The sequence below is a fragment of the Hibiscus syriacus genome, unplaced genomic scaffold (genome assembly GCF_006381635.1).
Source record: "Hibiscus syriacus cultivar Baekdansim isolate YM2019G1 unplaced genomic scaffold, ASM638163v2 tig00002237_pilon, whole genome shotgun sequence".
NCBI classification, from domain to species: domain Eukaryota; kingdom Viridiplantae; phylum Streptophyta; class Magnoliopsida; order Malvales; family Malvaceae; genus Hibiscus; species Hibiscus syriacus.
In genome coordinates, this window is record NW_024061918.1 from 1,524,264 (window position 1) to 1,531,669 (window position 7,406).

Consider the following 7,406-nt stretch of genomic DNA (forward strand, 5'->3'; position numbering starts at 1 on the left):
GATGAAACCTTGAAGATCGTCGGAAAGGGAGACATCCGATTAAAGTTGCCAAACCAGACCACCTGAAAACTGAAAGGAGTGAGACATATTCCAGGCCTCAAAAGAAATTTGATTTCTGTAGGACAGCTTGATGGAGAAGGATATAGTACAACATTTTCAGGCTATGAATGGAAGATTACCAAAGGAGCACTCGTCATTGCTCGTGGAAAGAAGACTGTTACTCTCTATGTAACCTCAAATTTAGAGAATATCATTGCAGTAGCAGATGCTGATGGAAAATCAAACCTATGGCACCAAAGGCTTGGCCATATGAGCGAGAAAGGAATGAAGACACTTTTGTCAAAAGGGAAGCTGTTGGATCTAAAGAATGTAGATGTCGGACTATGCGAGGATTGCATCTTTGGCAAACAAAAGAAAGTCATTTTTGTAAAGATTGGTAAGACACCCAAGGCAGAAAAGGTAGAGTTGGTTCATACTGATGTATGGGGACCATTCTAGTTCCATCTCTTGCATGCTCACTATATTATGTCACCTTCATCAATGATTCAACAATGAAGGTGTGGGTTTATTTTCTGAAGAAGAAATCAAAAGTCTTTTATACCTTCAGAAAATGGAAGGCCATGGTGGAAAACGAGACTGGTCTGAAAGTCAAGCGGTTGAGGTCTGATAATGGAGGGAGAGTACAGAAATAGTAGATTCAAAGATTTCTGCGCAAACAATGGGATCAAGATGGAGACAATAGTTCCCATGACACCGTAGTAGAATGGTGTAGCAAAGCGCATGAACAGAACTCTGAATGAACGTGCCAGAAACATGAGGATACATACTGGATTGCCCAAATTGATATAGGCTAAAGCTATCAACACTGCACCTTACCTGATCAACCGTGGACCCTTAGTTTTTTTGGATGGTTGAATACCAGAGGAAGTTTGGAGCAAGAAAGAAATAAACATTTCACACTTAAGAGTGTTTGATTGTATTTCTTATGTATACATAAATTCTGCTGAAAGAAGCAAACTTGATGCCAAAACCAACAAATGTTTCTTTGTTGGTTATGGTGGTGATGAGTTCGGTTACCGATTTTGGGATTACGAAAATCGAAAGATCATCAGAAGCAGAGATGTCATTTTCAATGAAAATGTGATGTACAAAGACATGTCAACCATAGAATCAAGTAGCTCCAATACCGAAGCTAAAACAAAGGAATTTGCTGAGTTTGAGGAGATTTATGGAAATGATGTTCAGATCAGTCCTGAAGCAGTTCAAGAAGAACCAGACACACCAGAACTGAGAAGCTCCTCCAGAATTCCTAAACCATCCCAGCATTATTCGCCTTCTTTGCACTACTTGTTGCTGACTGACAATGGTGAACCAGAGTACTATGATGAAGCAATGCAGGTGGAGGATTCAGTCAAATGGGAGTCTTGCATGAAAGATGAGATGGACTCGCTTATGTCAAATCAGACGTTGGAATTAGCTAAATTACCACCAGACAAGAAAGCACTCCATAACAAGTAGATTTACAGGATCAAAGAAGAGCACGATGGGAGCAAACGCTACAAAGCAAGATTGGTTGTCAAAGGTTTTCAGTAAAAATAAGGTATTGACTACAATGAAATTTTCTCTCCAGTCGTGAAACTGTCTACAATCAGACTGGTGTTGAAAATTGTAGCTGCAGAAAATCTACATCTTGAGCAGTTAGATATAAAGACAGCTTTCCTTCATGGTGATTTGGAGAAGAAATCTATATGAGGTAGCCAGAAAGCTTCATAGAGGTAGGCAAGAAAAACCTGGTATGCAGGTTGAAGAAGAGCTTGTATGGTTTAAAATAAGCTCCTAGAGAGTGGTATAAAATGTTCGATAGTTTCATGAGTAGCAGTGATTTTACCAGATGTCATGAAGATCATTGTTGCTACATCAAGAAGTTCGACAACATCTTTAGTATTTTATTGTTGTATGTTGATGACATGCTCGTTGCAGGCTCAGACATGCAAGAGATTATAAACTTGAAGCAAAAATTATCGAAGCAGTTTGCAATGAAAGATTTGGGCGCTGCAAAGCAGATCATTGGGATGAGGATTAAGAGAGACACAAAGTCGGAGACTTTGATGTTATCACAGGTTGAGTACATCAACAAAGTACTCTCCATGTTCAACATGCAAGATTCTAAACCAGTAAGTACACCTTTAGTTGTTCATTTTAGACTCTCCAAAGAACAATCACCAAAGATGGAGGAAGAACGTGCACACATAGTGAAGGTGTCATATGCCTCAACAATTGGAAGTCTAATGTATGTCATGGTTTGTACTAAACCAGATATTGCTCATGCAGTGGGAGATGTTAGCATGTACATGAATAATCCAGGCAAAGTACACTGAGAAGCAGTCAAATGGATCCTCAGATATCTGCGAGGTACTACAAACAAAGCACTTTGTTTCAAAGGTGGAGATACAATACTGACAGGCTATGTAGATGCTGACTTAGCAGAAAATGTTGACATCAGAAGAAGTACTACAGGGTATGTCTATACTCTAGGAGGTACCGCAGTGAGTTGGTTTTCTCAACTACAGAAGATAGTTGCTCTCTCTACAACTGAAGCATAATATGTCACTGTTACGGAAGCCAGCAAGGAGATGATTTGACTCCAAAGTTTCTTGGAAGAGTTAGGCAAGAAACAAGAAAACAATGTATTGTATTGCGACAATTAAAGTGTTATCCATCTAGCAAAGAATCCTTCTTTTCATTCCAGGACGAAGCACATATAATTACGATATCATTTTATCTGGTCTCTTTTGAAAGATGAGATTTTAAAACTTGAAAAGATTAGTGGAGCTCAAAATCCGGCAGATATGTTGACAAAGACGGTGACAACAGACAAACTGAAGTTGTGTTCAGCTTCAGTTGGCATGCTAGAGTAAACAAGACCAGAAATGATGCTGCATTAATCGAAGTGTGAAGAAAAATTAAAATCAGTCTTCAAGTGGGAGATTGTTAAAAGTCAGAGTTCTTTCGGTGCTTTAAATGCACCGAATAGAATGGGTCAAAAATGGGGGGCACCGAATGGTGCATTTATTTTTGTTGAAAAAATGGCAAATGACATAATTGCATTTAGTCATTGCACTTTAGGGAATTTATAAGATTAGTCCCTAAGGTTCAATTATAAATACCCTAACCCATTTAGCTTCAAAATCATCCCAAATCATTTCTTTCTCTCAATACTAAAGAGTTTTCTTGTGAGTAGTGAGTGTTTTGTAAACACCTGTAAATTTTCTCTCTTTAGTAAAAGATCTGCAGCAGTCCGGAGACGTAGGCATAATTGGCTGAACTCTATTATCAATTTCGGGTATTATTTTTCCGCTTTTATTTCGTATTCTCACTAATATGGTTATAGGGAAACTACGTTCTCGTTTTAATTCCCAGCACTCTTGCGACTTTGTATTTTCCTCGTCGGATTCCATTAGAAGATCTTGTTTTTCAGAGATTACAAAGGAATGAGATGAAGATTATTAGTGTGTTCAAACTATTTATTTAACATTTATAATAGTTTTGTTAAGGTTATCACAAGTTCTTAAGTTAGTTTAATGGTTGGGTGCTTAGCTTTAGTTTTTAAAGGTCTATGGTTTGAATACCATAAAAGTATTTTTCCATCAACAAAACGTAGTTTGGGCTTCTTGAGCATGAAAACGGTCGTGCCAAAACGACATCGTTTTGGTGAAGGAGCCACGTCATCACCGTCACGGAATGGAGATGCCATGTCATCGTCATGTTAATGGATTAACGACGAAGTGGCATAATTGCAGTTAAACATAAGCGTCAGTGTTAAAATTGGCAAAATTGAAACATCTATGGCATAAACGAGCCCGAGCCTAAAGGTGAGTGGTATTTGAAGTAGTTAACCCTTAAAATAAAGTCAAAATTATTGAGGATTTAAAACCTACAAGTTTAAAATCTAAACAGGGAAAATATGGAGATTTAGATGAAATTTAACCATTTAAATTAAAATATAAGTATGGGGGCTTTCATGTAATTTAGCCATGTATATCAAGACCCATTCGTCTAAGTCTAAAATATAATCGGGTGAAAATATGGGGTTTGCATGCAATTTTACTGTACGAATGAAACAAAAAATAAGGGGGTTTTGAACGTAATTTGACCAAACAAATTAAAACGCAAAGCAATTGGGGTTTGTACCCAAATCACGGCCGACGATAACGAATAAAATATTCACGCAGACTGGTTTCGATGAATGAACAACGGTGGTTGAGTTCGTTCGAGATGGGACGGGAGACAGTCGTGGATGGTTCTCCGACGATCTACGCCCTTTCAAAACAGAGGAACACGATCGGGCTGCGGCCGACACAAACAATTACAGTTTTGTTCGCGATAGTCAGTTTCGGGCGATGACGATCGATCCAGGCAACGAGCAAGTCTGTTTTCCTCTTGATGTGACTCTCCTGCAGCACTGAATATTTTATAAAATGATTGATGATTAATTTGGGATGAACCCTACGTTAATATAGGTTACAAATTTTAACTTCAAAGAGTTAAATTAGTCAAATGAATTATTATTTTTAATAAAAAATTATAATTCAATTATAATCCTATTAAAATTAAAAATTAAATTTTAATAAATAGTTAATTTAAATAAACCATTATAATTTTTAATTTACATAATAAAGATAATTTTATTAGTGGTGTATTTCGATATATCGCTTTAATAGCGTGTAACGGTATGCGATATGAGTTGCAAACTCATCCCGATGGTTACATATTTTCAGTTAATATGTGGATCTACCAAAAATGAGACAATTTAGTCGTGGACATGTTTATTACATCGGCTCTTGTGTCATATAAGACAAAACAAGAATGAAATCCCTAACATTTTTAGTAGATTTAACAGATCAATTTTAAAATTATTACGAATTGAATTGTTACTTTGATGAAAACGTTTTGTTCGGCTTTCCTCTTATTAATGAGAGGCATTTAATTACATTGGCCAGACCATTGCCGCTCATCTGTGTCAAAATTTATTGACAATCCGAATAATCTACTATTAGAGGTTTACATTTAGCCAAAAGATGCCGAACGTTACCCTCTCCTTGCCCAAAAATGTGACATTCATTAGTGCTTCCAGAAAATATAGTCCAAACAGCATTAAAAGTCAAAACTCTAATTATTTCAATGCACAGAAATTTGTAACATCGTTCTTCAATTTCCAACCATGAAAGAACTGTCAAACCAGTAAAAAACAAACAAACAAACAAACAAACAAACAAACAAACAAACAAATGACAACCCCCAATTCATCATGCTTCGGGAAAAAAGGGGAGAATGAAAGAAAAAGGTTCTTGATTTCAAAAACAGCATTAAAGTTTGGAAAATTACAGAGAAAACTACACCAAAGCTGTCCTCACAGACCCCTGCAAAACAAAATCAAGGACATTTTCATATATGTTCTCCCATTAAAAGAAAATGCAAAACGAGTAACAGAGAAAAGATTTGCAAACATAAATGAGCAGATTCGAACATGTTAGTGGATGATAGTATATCAGACAACGATGCTTGAAAGAACTCAAATATGTCTTGAAAGAACTAAATTTGGCTTGATCATTCTTTAGTTGAGCTAGAGTTTGAGCAGCTCAAGCTATTGAATAAGCCGAAGCTAGGTATCCTAATGCTTGACTTAAGTACCTCGCAAAGCTAATCGAGTTTTTTTTTTCTATTTAGGGTTAGTATTGCATTGATTTTGAAAAATGTTGTGAAAAAAATACTTTTGAATGTGAAAAAGTGCTTTTGAAAGTTAAAATATCAAGTTTAGATAGTGTTGTAAAGTAAAAAATAAGACGGGGATGATAAATGAGAGAAAATGGATAATTTCACTCAAAAAGTGATTTTACAAAAGCCAAAAGCTAGAAATTCTAGCTTTTGAGACTGGGTTAAAAACCAGTTTGAAATTAGTTGGTAAAGTTATCTTTTGACATTGCTTATGGCTTGAAACGGTGGTTTGGCTTGAAAAACATTTTGAAACACAATGCTAAGCAGACCCTGTACAGTATTGGAAAACTTAATTCGATCTCAGCTAAAACATATATCTGATTTGAAGCTGAGCATGAAAACCGAGCTTATATTACTAGAGAGTACACAAACAATAGAGGACAAAAGCTAGTCTAGATACAACAGGATAGTGCATGATTATGCATAGACCATTATGCTCGTAAGCTATTCGAGTTCGTCTTGAAATAACTTGAATTGCAATTATCATTCTCGATCACATTAGAGCTTGAGCAGCTCAGGCTATTAAGTGAGCCAGATTTAGTCTATTAATACTTGACTTGAGTAGTCCGTGGCTCTTATCAAACTTTATTTTCAATTTTAATGTTGGAAAACTGAATACAAAGGCGAGCTCAAACATTAATAATCCAATTTGAAATAGTATGAGAACAAGAAAAACGAGCTTTAAGCTCTAGCAATTTGATTCTTATCTCGATTTAAATTCTAGCTTTGCAAAATGAAACTCTATTGAAATCAAATTTCAATTTAGATTGTGCTTGATTCCATTCAATTATACCCTAGGCGTTGTCATCCATCAATTATTCATTGTCGACATTCTCTGCTAGATTCATTTAAGTTTCAAGTTTTAACTGTGACTATCTAAGCCTTTTAGAGCACTAAGAAAAAGGGAATTCAAAATTTTAGAAACTAAGAAATTTCTCAAGTACCTGACTTTCTTGACGAGGATCATCTGAAGCTTGCGAGCGTGGTCCTGCGATCGGAGCTTACGCTCCAAATTCTTGCGAGCCAAAATCCGTTCTCAGAGTTCTTCATGTGATGAGTTTGTTCCTGCTTTATCAGCCGTTCGATTCCGCTCGATTGCATCAGCCGCTGCATCATCGCCAACGCTCGCTCCAAGTTCCGTCCCTTACCTTCACTCTTATCCCTCTAGTTTGCTGAAAATGACTCGGGTCCTGACTCAACGAGTTGATTCCCTGCCTCGCCGGAGTAAAGATCCCGGTAATAGCTCGCCTCGCGTTCATCTCTGTAATAGGTTTTCCTCGGATTTGGGATTCCCTATCAGTACGCAATTGCATTAGGGTTTTTTCTTCTGTTTTTTAGTTTTTTCCAGAATTTAAAATGACTAAAATACCGTTAATCAATGAATGTTATTCCATTAATGTCCTGCTGACCTAAATAAGGCCTAAATCTATGGTTAATGTTGATGGTAGGATGAGCAAAACTCGACTCGATTCAAAAAATTAAATTTTTTGACTCGACTTGACTCTAAAGATTTCAAATTCAAATCGAGTTGTAAAATGCAACTTGAATAAATCGAAATTTTTAGTAATTAGTGGATTTATTTTAAAATTGAGTGGAGTCAATAGACTTTGTATAATATATGTATATCACAT

The 7,406-nt window shown here is 36.3% G+C and overlaps 1 long non-coding RNA gene across 1 annotated transcript; it reads right to left on the reverse strand.

The window, feature by feature from the left end:
• Positions 1 to 5,154: 5,154 nt before the first annotated feature.
• On the reverse strand, positions 5,155 to 7,117 carry LOC120139110. The gene is made up of 2 exons (XR_005517593.1): positions 6,720 to 7,117; positions 5,155 to 5,420 (listed from the first exon to the last, which is right to left on the reverse strand). It is a non-coding gene; the product is annotated as an uncharacterized LOC120139110 (long non-coding RNA).
• Between the last annotated feature and the right edge of the window lie 289 nt (positions 7,118 to 7,406).